Raw genomic sequence first — 16,985 nt, 5'->3', positions numbered from 1 at the left:
CCCCATTACCCCACCGCAGTGTCCACAGCGGGGCAGGTGCTTTCCAGTGTGGGCCAGGTGAGGTCCGACGTGCGTTACCGACGTGCCTGAGGGTTTCTTCACCGGCACCGTCGAGCTGCATCGGCACCGGCTCTAACCAGCCGGTCAGCCACGGGACTCCGTCGACACCGTTATCAGCCTGGTGCGCCCCCCGTTCAGCGCCAGAGGCGAGGGGATCTCGACAGGCCCGGACGTGGCCCTCCTGGACACGTGGAATACCGGCGCCCGCTGTGGACACTGCTGGTGGGTTAATGGGGACCACCGCCAGATCAACACAGACCGTGGCGTATGTAATGTCACCGCTTCATGACCGATCGTTGAGCGCGGCAGCAGCCGAGAGGATGGTGGTGCAAGTACTCATTTTACTTGATGGCATTAGAGTTCGTGCTTTTATTTGATACCGCGTGCATCGCATTCATTCATAGATCGGCTGTTTGCCGAGGTTGCATGCGCATCCTTTGGTTCCTTTGTTGCCAATTACGGGACATAGTTGTAGGTACGCGACCATGTCTTGGATATTAGGAGAGTATAGCCCCCAAGTTGGGCCCTATTCGGGTAGGAGATGCGATCCATGCCGTAGATTTGCTAGGCTTTGCGCAAGCTGGGGGATTTTGATGTGGTTTTGGGCATGGGATTTGCTTGGACCAAGTATTATTGCCCACGGGATTGATTGTAAGAATCGCACGGTTTACTTTTAAGAACCTGGGCAGACGGAGGTGCGTATTTTGTGGATGCCGGGAGTTCGCGTTTGCGATGAACGGAATCAGCTCGGTCTCGAGCTTAGGCCCAGGCTTGATTGAGTAGAAGGTTGTGTAGCTATTTGGGCTGAGTGTTGTGCTAGAGGGGCGAAGATGGACACCCCTAGGATCGAAGGATATCCCGGTGTGCGGGTAGTTCCAGGACGTGTTCTCCAGCCCTGAGGCCTACCGGGTATGCCTCGTCATAGGGCGAGCATTGGGGAGTTTGTGGCTTAGATCTCGGTCCCTGGTGAACTACCCCAATCTTCAAAGGCACCCTATAGGATTGGCACCGGCAGACTGAGGGAGCTGAGGGCACAGTTGCGCGAGGGGATTTTGTTTGGACAAGGGCTTCGTTCCGGACCGGAGCGTTTCACCTGGGAGCCACCAGTTTTGTTCGTCAAGGGAAAGAAAGACGGATTCACTTCGCCTTTGTGGTTGGATTTATCGTGAAACTTAATAAAGGGTCACGATCAAGAACAGTTCCCGTTGCGAGGATCGGGATGACTGTGTTGCATCAGCTTCGGGATCATGTGGGGTGTATTCCGAAGAATCGGACTTGCCAGGGTGGGATACCACCAGTTGAAGATCTAAAACCGGAGGACGTAATCGAAGGACGGCTTGGTAGAACACGGTTTATGGACACTATGAGTTTCACAGTTATGGTCCGTTTGGGCCTTACTAGATGCCCCGCAGTTTATGATCTAATGGAACACGGGTGTTTTCAAAGCCTTATCTAGACAGGGTTCGTCGTTGGTGTTTCATCGACGACATTTTGGCTACTTCTCGAAGTGATGCAGATTCACGGAGGCATTTGGGAGCGATTGTTGTCCAGGTACTTCGGCGGGAAAAGAGCTTATGCCAAGTTTGAAGAAATGTTGATTTTTGGCTTCGAGAAGGGTTAGCCTTCCGTTGGCACTGGATTTCAGGATCAGGCAAGCAGTGGATCCAAGAAGATTAGAGCAAATCAAAGGATGGCCGGAGACCGACGGAGCGTCACGGGAGATACGGAGCTTCCTTGGATTGGCCGGTTTACTACCGGAGATTTGTAGGAGGGGTTGCTAAAACATGTCTACTCCCCTCACGAGCGCTCACGCACAAAGGGGAGTTCAAGTTCATTTGGGAATGACGGCGGTCGGGCAGGAAGCGGAAGCTTTCCAAGAGTTGGAAGCAGAGGAATTGACGGGGATCTTGCCCCCGAATCTTGACCCTACCCGGGTTAAGCTGGAGTCAGGGGTATGTGGTTATATAGTGAGCTTTCACTTGAATGATTGGGCTGTGGTATTGGATGGCCAGGGAGTGCAAGGTGCTCGCGTATTGCTTCTCGCCAACTAAAGGAGAATATTGAAAAGAACTACCCGGCATTGATTTGGAATTGGCCTGGCTGTATGTCGTTCGCATTGAAGTATGGCGCCACTATCTTTATGGGCGAACGGTGGTGAAGTATACACGGACACAGGGAGCTTAAAGTACCTGTTACTCAGAAGGAGCTTGAACCTTGGAGGCAGCGCAGGGGGGATGGGTTTGGAGCTACTCAAGGATTTATGATCGTTGACGATCCTTTACCACCCGGGCAAGGCTGAACGTGGGTGGCGGATGCGGCTAAGTAGAAATCGATGGAAAACTTAGCGATGCATGTTGTGAACTCAACCGCAGTTGATCGAGCAGATTGAAGCGGTTGCGAGTTGGAGATAGTGGACTCCTGACACGCCTATGGAGGGTTGGATGACATTTGGTGGTGCAACCTACATTGTTGGATAGAATTAAAGAAAAGCAAGCTTCCGATGGTGGCCGTGGCAAAAGGATTCGACGGTAAAATGGTTGGATGGTTGGCACCGGCGACTTCCTATTGGATGATCAGGATTGATGCGTTGTCGTGGGCGGATTTGTGTACCTGCGCGGATTCGGGGATTTAAGAGGATATTCTTCAAGAAGCGCACCGGGCGCCCTGCATTTCATACATTCCGGGGTGGCACCATAAAATGTATAAGGATTTAAAGTTGCTCTATTGGTGGCGGGGATGAAAAAGGATGTTGCGAGCTTTGCGCTAGATGCTTAACTTGGCCACAAGTAAAGGCTGAACACCGAGTCGTCCCGCGGGGGAAAACTTCAGGGAGTTTGGCCGTATTCCTGTGGGGTGGGAAGTGTTTGAGAAGATCCACCATAGACTTGTGGGTGGACAGGGGATGCACGCTCTCAAGGGCGGGCTTTGGAAGTGCGTATGTTGGGGTGATCGTGGATAGGTTGCACGAATTCGCGCACTTCATACGTATTCATACGACTTGCGACCGGAGGAGAGCTCGCACAAGTGTACCGTGCATGGATTGGCTTGTGCCGGACTTCATGGAGTGCCTACATCGATAGTATCTGATCGAGACACCCCGGTTTGGTCTCACGGGTTTTGGAGGAGTCTACAAGGCGCCTTACGCACCGACTGGGATTTCAGTACTGCGATTCCACCCGCAGGAAGTGGATGGACAGTCGGGAGCGCACTATTCGAGGACTTTAGAAGGATATGGCATCGGCTTGTGGGTGAAGCAACTTTCCAGGGAGGGGATGGTCGCCAGCATCTACCTATTGGCGGGAAGTTCTGCTATAACAACAGTTATCAAGCAAGCATCAAGATGGGGCGCCCCTTTCGAGCACTTTGGATGGACTGAAGTTGCCAGGATCGGCACTTCATTTGGAGCGAAAGTTTGGCGGAAGGGTTGGCTCTAGGCCCTGATGTCTTCCAGGAAGCCTGGAAGACAAGGGTTCGATTGGCTCGGGGAGCGACTTTGGACGGCGCAGAGTAGACAGAGCGAGCTACGGCCGATCGACGGACGGCGGAGACTTTGGGGAGTTCAAAGGTTGCGAGACCATGTTTTTTTCTTGGAAGGTCTCGCCGACTTAGGAGGAATCAAGAGATCGGAATTCGCGGGAAAGTTTGAGCTCCCGTTTCTTGGACGCGTATGAGGATCTTAGAGCGTCTGGTGGGTCCCGGTAGCGTATCGACGTTGCTCTACCAGCCGAAAGCCTATGGGCGTACACAACGTTCTTTCATTGTATCGGTCCTTTTCGGAGATAACATTCACGAATCCCAGCTCATGGTTTGGGATTGCTGTACAGTTTTGGGGAGCTGCGTTGAGGGATTTGGAGGCTTCGGAGGAGCACCAGTGAAGATTTTGGCGTACGGCGAAGTGAAGAAGCTGCGGAATCGGGATATTCCGCTATGTTGAATGTCCTTTGGAGCACCACGGGAGCGGAGCCACGGTGGGAGCTCGGGGAGAGTGCCGCAGGGGAGCGGCTTACCCTCACCTTTTTCAGGTGGGAGTCTTGAGCGTAACGTCCCATTTCCGAGGTTCGCGGACGAAACTCACTTTTTTTAGGGAGGGGTTGAAATGTTAGACACTGGATCTTAGCAAATTTGCGGGGATTCGAGTGTTTGGATCTGTTGGGAGGCCTTTCCATAGTTTTTGTAGGGTCGCTGTTGATAGGGTGTTCCGACCCCTTGGCCGCGCATCCCGGAGGATGTACTGGATAGAGCTTGGCACCGAAAAATCCCAAATCGGGATTTTTGGACAGCTCTCGGGTGCCTGCGAGGGGCTTGTACCGGAACAGGACTGCGTCTTGTTACGGTACAAGGGTGGATGGTTGTACGGTACAGCCATCGTTGTGGCCTTGTACCGGCTACAGAGCCGCAGGACGCGGCGACCCGGGCCTCGGGTTTGCAATTTCGTCGGCCTTGTACGGGTACAAGAACCCTTTGTGTACGGTACAAGTGGGAGGCAGATTTCGTGCCAGTTTGAACTGCAGGGGGGTTTTCGCGATTTTGGGTGGGCTTTCATATAACATGCCCCACGGGGCCCCTTTAGGGGGCTTTCTTTTTGTGCTGCGGACCTGGAGAGGAGAAAGTGAGAGTAGCTCTCTCTTCCCCTTCTTGCATTTTTACCCTTTGGCTTGGTTTGGTATTTGGGCGTTTTCTCTCTCTTTTTGCATCTTGGTGCGCTTCGGGTCCACCATTGTTGATGGGCTTAGAGCTTGGAAGGAGAGCTTGTGGCTGAGGAAGAGGTCTCCCACCGCCACTTGGGATTGGAGCTAAGTTTGGGGCTCCAAAGGGAGGTTAGAAAACATGATTCCACCTTGTTGGTTCATGTTTTTGGAGGCTTGCGGGGGGGTGGCTTATTGGAATTGGAAAACCTAGATGTGCTGATATTTCAGGGTTCTATTTGGGGCATTTGAAATCTAGGGCTTTTGAAGCTAGGATTGTTTGGATAGAGGCTTTCCCCCCATTATAGGGTTGGATTGGATGAGGGCCCTAGCTCATTTTGGAGCTTTTTTTAGAGGGGGAAGGGGAAAATTTTTTTTTTTTTTTTGCACTAGAGGTGAGTTCTTCTACACCTATACTTGTCTAGCTATGATTATGAGCTATGATGGTTCGTTTCGTTCGGCTGTGACAACATGTTTCTACCTTTAGGGACTAGGAGACCTAGAGCGACACCCTCGTTGGAGCGCACGAGGAGTTTGGTTGTCATCGGTGGGTTTGCGGCTTCGTGATGAAAATGTGCGGGCAAAAATGGGGGCCCTATGCTCTTTTCTACTTGTTTGCTATAAATATTTTTAGTTCATTTCTATGCTAAATGGATTTATATGAATTTTAGGGAGCATTAAAAATGCATGCCTTGAGTATTATGAAAATTCCACTATATAGAGTATAGAGCTGATATGGGAGTAGAATGCATGCATACGGAAATTACTTGTTTTGCATAATGAAAAATACATTCTCTGTTGATGATGATGAACTTGGAATATGTACCTTCGGAACATTAGTGCCATGTTTTGACATAGAGAGCCAAGAAGTGTCATAAAGGGGCACTTGAAACTAGTAAACTATGAAACCTGCCAACATAAGAGAATATTGATAGGCCACTTAACATATCGGCTATATTCCATGTAGAAGAACATGGATGACCATAGGAGATAGGCATTGAAGATATCTGACAATTCCATGTCATTAGACATGAGACTCCTAGGGTACTTGCGACAGATCGTTTGACTACTTGCCATTGTGCCTCATCTCGCACATGCTTTGGAGGGGTCGCCCCTACAAGGCCGGTACTCGGGGATAGCCATCGCGATTACCATATTTCGCCGTGCGGAAGTGAGGCGCCGAAGTGGGATTGCCGTGGCCAGGCTCATTCCTAGGGTGGGATGATGACTACCACGGGGCCATTAGCTCGGCCGGCCAGACAAGTCCTTCGGGGTGGTCTCAGGCATAACAGCCTGTCGGGGGTGGGGTCTCTTACAGTTCGGCTTTCGAGCTTCGTTATGAATCATGTGACAGATGATGATTATGAGTGATTGTTTTGGACATTTACATAGAGAGTAAACAATAGAAACTTTACTATTTCCGCTTGTGAAATTATGATAGTTTGGGGACTTTTATTCATGTATGCTGTTTGTTTCATACTTATGGTATTTTAGGGCTAAGAATAGAGATATCATGTTGTAGGTAAGATTACATTTTTTACTACTTTCGCTCTTCCTACATTTATAGTCACTACCTCTTTTGCTAAGCTTTGCGGCCTTGGGTGCATTCACTGAAGTCAGATTATTGCCCACTGCGGAACTATTTTTGGATAGGTTCTCACGCCCCCTGTTTCGTATGTTTCCTTTTCAGAGTCCTTCGGCCAACCGGCGGAGGCACGGGATCGCACGGCAAGGGGGGGATCGCCGTAGCTAGCTAGGCGAGAGAGCTTACTTGGCCTAGGTGTTTATCTTTTTGTTTGTAGTTGGAAGAGAGTTGGAGAGTTTTTGCTACCCTGTATAGAGAACACCGTATGTATTCTATCATAGTACTTGTTCTTGGGATTTCTTTGGTATGTTACTTTATGTTTTATTTAGTGGACTTACAGTCCCCCCCTGCCCCTCCCCCCCCCCCCCCCCGCGCCCCCGCCCGCCCCCTGTTGAACTTTTATCCCTTGTTGTTAGCAATTGACATTTCTATGCTCTGATACTCCTAGATGTCTTTTATTTTGCTCTTATCATCGTTGTTTTTAGACGGGCCTTATATGTTGCTAGACAGTATGGCGGGTCGTGGGCACGGCCGGGCGGGCTTTCGTTGGGTCCCGGGGCGTGACACTGGTAGAGGCTAGGGCGTGTGCGACGTCTTCGCCGCCGAGCTTGGTACCGAGGGAGGATTGGGGGTGATCACATGGAGATCACCGCCCGGGGCTTGAACTATTGTCTTAGCGTTTGTGCGACGATTTCGCCACCGGATGGTTAAGCCATTTGAGGATCAGACCGCCAGAGCAGACTAAATCCATGCTAGGTAAGTACGATGCGGGTGCCTTTAGGTGGCTGAGTCTAACATGTACCGTTGTTGGGTGCGGTGCGATCCGTTCGCCGCCAGACGGTGTGTCAGGTCTCGAGCTCACGCTGGGTAAGAGCAACGCGATCGCCGCCAGATGGTCAAGTCATGCGACTTGAGCCGAGCTTAGCGTGTGCGACGACTTCGCCGCTAGGGGGCTGAGACAGAGAGAGGGCGGTAGGCTGATGAGCAGCCAGCGTGTGGGCTATCGACTCAGAGCCGAGTCGGGTGGTTAGCTTTGGTAGGATAGAGGAACCCTTATGAGCTAGAGATAGAGGCTTGAGCTAAGGTAATAGAGACCTTAGAAGCCAGTGGACTGAGTTGAGATCCTAAGGTAATAGAACCTTAAAGTAAAGATATGAGCTAAGAGTAGCTAAGCAAAACGTAGAATCAAGTGACCTACTAGACGTTGCATAGTGTTGCATGATTTCCATATCGCATATCGTGAGGCATGGCATGTATTTCAATTGAATATATATATCTGTTGTATATTGTTGAACTAACATGTTGCAGTGCCTCCTCGGACCTATCGGTCGAGCTTTTCCTTTGGGTGGCCGTACCCACTGGGAACCATAGAGTTGGTTCTCACCCCACGTGATTTTGGGGTGTTTTCAGGTTGTTCGTGTGCGGCGCGGTAGCGCGAGGCGAGGGCGTAGCTCAGTAGATAGCGCCCTACCACAGAGACCGAGGTAGCAGTACCCGAGTTGGTGGTCTAGCTTGAGGGGTTTAGAGGCAAAGTGCAAACTTGTAATAAATTGTAATAATGTAATTGTATTTGGAAGTTAGGCAAAAGTGTAAAAGAAAAATATTGTGTGAAATGAACGCGTGTAATAGCAGTTAGTTTTATGTATTTGATACTTCCTTATGCAATCTGGATTGATATCCGTTCCTAGTTGGAATATTCGTTGATTGTTTGGATTGCGACGCCTTGGACGTACAGGGAAAACTCTGTCCGTTCGGCGGTCTGTCGGCGGCGCCGCGACCCGGTCCAAATAGATGGTTGGTCGCGGGGCGTGACAGGTATAATGAACGCGTTGGTGCGCTCGGTTCGACAATCCGACGAGTGTATGCGAAGATATTGACGAAATACCATTTTTCGTACAAATTGCTGCAGCACAAGGAATAGGCGCCCAAAAATCATGAAATTTGAACCGTAGCTTCTTGGCATTCCTACAAGGTGAGGGGTGCATTCCGGAATCGTTGGATTCCTTTCTATGTCTATTTCACATTTTCATTGAGCATCATGTCAATAGTCATTCATGCATGATAGGATATATTACATGTGAATATTGGTTGGGCTTCAATTATATGCTTCTAACATAGATGAACATTGAGATTGATATAACCATAGAGGACATGTATGTTGGACCCTATACTTGTGTGATGTGAGACCGAGACTATGATAATAGTAAACAAAGGTGACATTAACAATAGAGACAAAATTGGCATCGAGAAAAGGATAGTTAAACAAGGTTTAACCATTAGTGGCATTGTGGCAAGAATGACCTAGAGAGTGGTATGAATAAATAGGTAGAAACCTATTATGATAGTGGCATTGTGGCTAGTGGTTATACATTCCCTAAGTGGGAATTGGATCGATACTCACGATAAGTCTTGACTTGAGAGAGGTAGCTCCCCCTCAAGCGATGCGTTCTGGAATTGTCACCACGGGGAGTGCGGTCCCCGAAGACGGTCCCTCGGGTCTTGTAGTGCTTAGAGCCTCCCCGAATGAAAGGGATTTTGGATTGTGAGTTATTGGGGTTAACAAGATTAACCAGTAAGATTGGGTAAAAGCCAAGTTATATTGTGGACAAAGCATGCATACATATTCATCATACATATGATTATCTATCTGTTGACAGTTTCTTGCAGGCATAGTATTAGCATTAGTATTGGTTACTATTTCTCTTTTTTGAAATACTTATGCCTAAATAGACCTAGTGGGTAAGTCGGCGAGGTCGGTTGCTGAACCCACTGGAAACTTTGTTGTAGTTCTCATCCCACTAACCATGCAGGTTCTAGCGCGAGCGGGGCGATCGTGGCTCGTGGCATGGTTATCGTGCTCTAGGTAGCGGACTACCGTTGTGTATAGAGCCACCCTATGTATATTTCATCTATTTTGTCGATGAATGTAAACTGTATATGAAATATAATAAATTCATTTGGGACATGAAAATATATATTGGATGAATGAATGTAAAGAAAATGTATAAACTTTGTATTTGATTCGTCCAGGATCGATTAATGGTCGAATGGATAAGCTTTGGAAAAGCTGAGGATGCATGGAAATCGAGAAGTGCATTGAATTGAGGTCCGCGAGAGCAAATAATGCAATCTGAATTTTTGGGCTGAGGTTGCTCTCGGGGACCGGTCTCTCGAGGAGGGAGACCGGTCCCATCAGCTGAAGGCTGCGGGGTTGCTGATGCAACCAGTCCCTGGCAGAGGAGGGACCGGTCCCAGCCTGCGGCACCCGCGAGAATGGCCGAAAATCGGCTAAGTCCCGCGAGACGAGCTCTCGGGGACCGGTCTCTGGTGGGCAGACCGGTCTCCGGGGGACCGGTCTCTCAGGGAGAGATCGGTTCCCGAACGCGTGCCCGCGGGGGGAGGCCCCGGGGACCGATCCTTGGTCGGGGAGACCGGTCCCTCCGCGCGCAGAATGCCCAGTGAGGGCTGTGTAAGAGATGAAAAGTGGAGGGGCCTTAGGGGATATTGTTACAAAATGAGAGAGGGTATTAGAGATACCTTTTCCTCTCTCTCTCTCTCTCTCACTCCCTCAGCCTCTCTCTCCCTCTCTCTGATCGTGCAAGGGAGGAGAAGAAGAAAAGAAAGAAAAGAAAAAAGAGAAGAGAAGAAGAAAAAGAGAAAGGGAAGGAGAAGAAGAAGAGGATCAAGGAGAAGACCCTCTTCCTCATCTTCATCTTCATCTTCCTCTCACCTTGGAGCTCTTGGAGAGGTAAGCTTGGTGCCCTCTCATGGTAAATCCTTAAAGATAGGGTTTTGATCTCTAGAAATGGTTAGAATAGAACCCTAGCATGCTATTAAGATGGTTTTTTCCCATTTCATAGATCGATTTGGTGGATTTGGTAGTAATAGCATCTAGGGCACCCAAAATGGGATTTTGTGATTTGGGAGGGTTTGATCTCATTTGACCCTTCGTAAACCTAATTGATAGGTAACGAAACATGTTGGTGAAGTCGGTTCGGCAATCCGACAAGCTGTTGCAAAGATATTGAAGAATCGGACGCTTTGAGCTTCGTTTCCGCCTGGAAGGCCGAGGCGACGTCCATAAATCGTGAAATCGGGTCCCAAGCACCGTAACGGCGAAGCGGCGCGCTCTTGGGGAGCCACTGTGAGATCGGGCCCAAACGGGTGCTGAGTGCCGCGGGAGGCCGATTGCAAGTGTCGACGAGCAATCGGAAAGCTAATTAAAGGTGGGTTGTGTTTACCGAAGCGACTAGGTCGCCCTTTATTTCTTAGCAATGTCATCTCATGTTGATGCATGTAGATAAGTGTCACGCCCCGGGACCCAGCGGAAGCCCGCCCGGCACGTGCCCAGACCCGCCATACGTCTAAAACGTATAAGGCGTCTAGAAACAACAATAATAAAAGCAATAATAAAAGACATCTAGGAGTATCAGAGCATAATAAATGTCTAAATGCTACAACAAAGGATAAGGTAAAACTGTAAATCCACTAAATAAGACATGAAGTAAATACAAAAGGAAATCCCAAATACAAGTGCTATAGGTAGGTACATAGGTGGTCTCTATACATGGATACAAAACCTCTCACTCTCTCAACTACAAAAGAAAGAGTAAACCACCTAGGCAAGTACCGCTCCTCGCTAGCTAGCTAAGCGATTCCCTTGCCGCGATCCCGTGCCTCCGCGGGTTTGCCGGAAGCTCTAAAAAGAAAACCATAAACAGGGGCGTGAGAACTATTAAAATAGTTCCAGTGGGCAATTACTGTTCAGTGAATGCACCACAAGGCCCAAGCTATAAAAGATGTTAGTGACTATAATGTAGAAAACGAAAGGTAATAAAATGTTAATTACTACAACATGATATCTTCTACTTAGCATAAATTAGCTAAGTTTGAAGCAACTATGCATGAGGTAAAAGTCTCCAACTTCATAATGTTCACAATGCACGAAATAGTAAAGTTCCGTTGTTTACTATTCTAGTCAAAGTCCAAGTAATACTCTAAGTCAGTATCTGTCCACATCATGATGAATGCTCAAGTCAAATCTGAAGAGACCCACCGAGGCTGTCTATGGCCCTGAGACCCCCGAAGGCTGTCTGGCGGTGCCGAGCTAATGGCCCCGTGGTAGTCACTACATCCCACCCTAGGAATGAAGCCTGGTCCACGGCCAATCCACTTCGCGCCCAATCCCGCCCGGCGAATATGTATCATGCGAAACGCTATCTCCGGAGTGCCGGCTTGTAGGGAGCGACCCTCACAAGCATGTGCGAATGAGCACAATAGCAAGTAGTCAAACGATCTGTCGGCAAGTACCAAGTCTCATGTCTAATAACATGGAATGTATCGAATGTCCCAAAGGCCTTATCTCTATTGTCTCATGTCTCTAACATGAATATGTTATAGCAGATGTACAATGGCTATTCATGATGTTCTTAAGTTGCATTTATATGTACATTCCAAGTGTTATGACTAGACTATGGTCATAAAATGATGCATAGTTCCCTCAATTCTAGCATGGAGGCATGTTCTCAACTTGCGAAACCAAGTACTGTCCACAATGCATGCAATCTACACATATAGCTCTACTATATGGAGTACAAATTTTATGATACATGAGGCATGCATGTTAAGTGTTCTAAAATTCATATAAATCATGTTTAGCATGAATTTGCATTCAAAAATACTTTACAAAAGTTTAGAAGGCATAGGGGCCATTTTGCCCCATTTTCATGAAGTCAAACCCACCAAAAAATCGACTTCTTCGTTTCGCCGAACGAAGATATCCACAAGCTCCCTAGTACCCTAGAAACATCAAAAATAGGGTCACCCAAACGAAACGAGGAGCGAATAGCTCAAACATTAACCAACTCAAGCTAAGGTTGGGAAAAACTCACCTCAAGTGGAAAACCCTCTCTAAATCCTCAAATGGAAGGTAGAGGTCTTCCAATCTAACCTATATAAAGGTTCCAAACCCATCAATTAGGTCTCATAACCCCCAAATTTGAAAACCTCCAAAATAAACCCTAAATCCCAAAATCTAGGGTTTCATCTAGAAAAACCTAGGAAAACAAGTATCAAATGGGGATTATAAGCTACCAACCTCAAGAGAAGCCCCAATCCAAGCTCAAAACCAAGTAGGGTTGGAGTTTGATCCTCCACAAAGCTCCAACCGCATGCTCCAAGCCTCCAAAGGTGGAAAATGAGGAAGAAGATGGTGCTCCAAGGCCTCTATGCAAGCTCTTCTCCTCTTCTTCTCCTTCTTCTCCTTCCCTTTCTCTCTCTAGAAGTATAGGAAGAGTGTGAGGGAGAGAAAATGAGAGTGAGAGGGGAGGAGAGGCTGCTTATAGCCTCTAAAGTAACAAAATCCACATAGGCCCCTCAAAAACTCAAATTTACATCAGCCCGGACTGGGCAGTTTTCGCCCAGAGGGACCGGTCTCCCCGACCTGGGACCGGTCTCTCAGCCTGCCCTCGAAAATCCAACGTTCGGGAACCGGTCTCTCCCTGTGCGGGACCGGTCTCTCCCCGCGCAGACGCGCTCGGGGACCGGTCTCAACTGCTAGGGACCGGTTGCCTCGCCTGCTGCGCAGCACTGTTCACTGGGGGACCGGTCTCTCCTATCAGGGACCGGTCCCCGAGAGTAAAAACTCTCAGGACTCAGCCAAAACTCTCGAGTTCGAACTTTTAGGCCGGTATACCATCGACGGCCCTCCACCAAGTGTGGAAAAGTTCGGAATACAAATCGAACACTCGAACCTCGCAATTTGCAAAGGTCCAGTGTGCTACAATAAGACTAAATGGTGCATGTTAATAAATATGCATAAAGTAAGAGCTAAGTAAAGAATGCATGGTAACAACAATGCATGGATGAAAATGCTAAGTAGGAAGCATCATGAGCATGACAAGTAAGAATGCATAATCGGCACTAAGGAATATGCTAGAAGTATATGCATATAAACTAGATAAGAACTCTATTGTGAGCAGAGTTGATTGGACAACTAGGTTGTCAGGTAGATCGAGTGGCATCTAACCTAGTGTTAAAGAACATAGGTTAAACAAGTGAACCTAGAGTCGAACAATCTAGGTGTGTGGTATCGAACATAGTGTTAGTAAACCTAGGTCGAACTAGTAAACCTAGAAATGGACATCTAGGCAAAGAGGACAAGAACCTAGCAATGGTAACTAGGTTAAGTGACATGGACATAGAACCTAGAGTGTTGTAGTATAGCCACTAGGATGAGCTAGGTCGACAGCATAGGGTTGGCTATGGACCCTCGACTTGTGGAAAGTGGATTCCGGAATCCCATGACTTGTGATGAACCTGGTTGTAATACACTGGATCTTAGCAAATTGCGGGATTCGAGTGTTTGATCTGTGTGTGGAGCCTTTCCACAGTTTTTGGAGGGTCGTTGATAGTGTTCCGACCCCTGGCGCGCATCCCGAGGATGTTGGAGTGAGACTTGGCACCAAAATCCCAAAATCGGGATTTTTGGACAGCTCTCGGGTAGCCTGCAGCAGGGCTTGTACCGGAACATCGAGAATTCACATTGTTACAATACCCCTAATTAGGTTTGTATAGGCTCACATTAGATTAAAACCCTACTTGAGCAAAATCCCTCTTTGGGTTGCCCAAATATGACATATAGTCCAAATCCTTGAATTGATCTTAGAGCTAAGCAAAAACTAGCTTAGAACCATCTAAGAACTCCTCTAAAACCATTTCTAGGTTATTCCATTCATTCCTAGGGCATATAACATGAACCCTAGAAAACCACCATGTGAGCACTTGAGCAAAACATGGATTTCCACAAGTTCTATAGTCTCTACTAGGTTTCTAACCATGTGAGAGGATCAAAACTCTAAGATTTAGGGTATAAAACTAAACCCTAGCATTATTCTTACATAAGAACTCACCTTGGCCACTAGCTCTCCAATGTCCACCTTGTAGGAGAGATCTAAATCCTTCAAAAATCCAAATCTCCTCTTAATCTCCTCCAAATCCACCTCTAATTCACCTTGGTAGAGAGCTTCTAGAGAGATAGAGGGAGAGAAATGTGAGAGGAGAGGTTTTGTTGGCTGTGGACAAGAGAGGAGGGGGTGGGGGAACCTTATATGGGCTATCAAAATTGCAATAAAGCCCTCCAACTCTCTAAATCTACAGCAGGCTGTGCATGCGGTCCACAGTGCACTGTACCGGTACACGAAATTCTGTCACCGGTACAATAGCCTTTTTCTGCGGCCCACGGTGCACTGTACCGGTACACAAAATCCTGTCACCGGTTCAACAGCCTTTTTCAACTCAAACTCGAGAGCTGCTTCTCTCGGTTTTACACTTTGTACCGATACACTTTTGATGTTAAACCGGTAACACAATTCCAGATTTCCGATTTTCGCATCTTTTCGATTCTATTTCGCTCCGATAAATGCTAAAACATTTCTAACTCTTTTAAACTCATTTTTAACCCTTGCAACCTTGTTGGAATGTTAACTTGACTATTTCCAACTATTTCTTTCGCACACTTTAGTCGATTCGACTAAAGCTCGATAGACTCAACCGAGGTTTCGGTATGTTACATGGGGCGTGACAGAACTATATTTTAGTTTTAACAGTTTATTTACAGCTCTGTTACTTGCTTGTAATTATTATTGAATGCTTTACAAATACTATCGCTTTATGTGCACAGGACATCCTTGTTTGCGGCAGATCTATTGGTGGGTTCGGATTAGACTGAACCCCAGGGCGTGACCGAGAGTTTGCATCCTCAATTACAATGGTGGGTCGCATTGACACTAGGCAATGGCAGAGTTTGCATACAATAACATTTGCAAGGCGATCATCAAGATAGCTCCACTTGAATCTAGTTCTGATTGATCATCTTCTGGCTTAGTTTGGATGCCAGAACCTATCAATTGGTCCGCCCAAGTGCTATAGGGCCCAATAAACATCAGGGCTAGCCCATGATGTAATATACCGAATCCCTGAATTGTAATGCTAACTTTGATCATCCCGAGTGGCCTTGAAAGCATTTGGATGGCTAAAAGTGAGTTTCGGAGGTGTTTGGGTGTTTTCGGCGCAAATTGGGCGCGGAAACAGAATCCGAAACACTATAGTTGCTGGATTGCACAAGGGACATTGAGTACCGATACCAAGCCAATGCTGTACCGGTACCCAGCAGGAGTGCAGTTTGGTCAGCTTCTTGGGATTAGGACCCTGGTAAGCTGTCTACCGGTACCTGAGGCTGGTACCGGTACTGAACTGGTCGCGTACCGGTACTGGTGTTGAGTACCGGTACTACGCCTCGGACCAGAAGTTGCGCAGCCTCGGGTTGAGTCGCTGGTATTGGTATTGGGCGGCAGGTACCGGTACTGGGAGCCTCACGTACTGGTACTCCAGCCCGAGTACCGATACTCAGCCTGTGAGGGACTGAATTGTAATGGCTGATGGGGTATTTGTGAGGGGCCTAAGTGCTAATGTTGGGGTCTATATATATCCCAAACCCCTACACCTGTATTCCCCATGCAAAGAAAAGCCTCGTTTCTTCTTCCTTCTCATCTCCTTCTCATTCTCTCTCTAGAAGCTCCAAGACAAGAGGATTTTGGAGGAGAATTGAAGGGGGAATTGGTGACTTTCACGTTGAAGAAGCTCTAGAACAAGGAGAGCTTGGGTAGCGGGGGAGTCAAGGTAAGTTCTCTTGCTCCTATTTGCTAGGGTTTAATCTAAATACCCTAAATTGTTGGTTTTTGAGGTTCTTAGGTTTTGGGGGTTTAGATTATTCCATGAATTTCTAAGAAATTTGAGTATGCTGAGGTTATGTGAAACCTAGACATGAAAATGGAATTTTGTAGGGATGGAGATCTAGCGTGGAATTGATCTCATGTAATCCTAATTGAAGGTAAATTCGACACGTTGGAATACTCGGATCGACGTTCCGACGAGTCTACGGCAAGATATTGAGGAAAAGCTTTATTTTGCCTTCGTTAGCTGTGGGTCGAGAGAAATAGACGTCCAAAAATCGCGTGACTTGGTTTCTTGCATCTCGGCATCCCTACGAGGTGGGTGGTGCTATCCGAAATTTTCAAATCCTTCATTATGTCTATGTCACCTTTTTGAGCATCTATGTATATGTATGGTGTTTTCATGCATTGTAAGGTTAATGCTATTATGTAGCTAAGATATGGGCAATCTTGTATACTTCCAATGTAAAGATACATGTGGACAATAGACTATGGACATAGAAACCCTATGAATGTATGAACTTGTTGTGGACCATGACAATAGTAAACAAGGTGGCATTGTGACTAGATGGATTGGTTAGCACCTAAAAATGTGAAATGCTAAACAGAGAAAACTTTGTAAATATTGTGGCAATTGTGACATGGTATCCTCGAAGCCGAGGATTGGATCGTACTCACATGTAGTCTGAGTGCTTGAGGGTGGTCACTCCACCTCAAGCGATGAGCTCCGGAGTTGTCATCACTGGGCGGTAGCGGAATTCTCCCCAGCAGCCGGTCCCGTCGGGTCATAGTGGAATTCTTTCCGACAAAAAGGAATTTGGTTTGGTGACTTGGGTTTAACCAAATGGTTAACCAAGTGAATTGGGTAAAGGTAAAGGTAAAAGAAAATGCATGCATCATGAGCATATTACTTGTTGTTTCAGT

The 16,985-nt window shown here is 47.4% G+C and overlaps 1 long non-coding RNA gene across 1 annotated transcript in view; it reads left to right on the top strand.

Annotated features, from left to right (window-relative positions):
- Positions 1–16,403, top strand: part of LOC109709934 — a 19,971-nt gene extending 3,568 nt beyond the window's left edge. Inside the window, exon 6 of the long non-coding RNA XR_002216241.1 lies at positions 16,380–16,403. This is a non-coding gene — a long non-coding RNA (uncharacterized LOC109709934). The remainder of the gene's footprint in view (positions 1–16,379) is intronic.

This window comes from Ananas comosus, linkage group 5 (genome assembly GCF_001540865.1).
Source record: "Ananas comosus cultivar F153 linkage group 5, ASM154086v1, whole genome shotgun sequence".
NCBI classification, from domain to species: domain Eukaryota; kingdom Viridiplantae; phylum Streptophyta; class Magnoliopsida; order Poales; family Bromeliaceae; genus Ananas; species Ananas comosus.
Note: the sequence above shows the minus strand (reverse complement) of the source record. Positions and strands in the feature narration are given on the sequence as shown.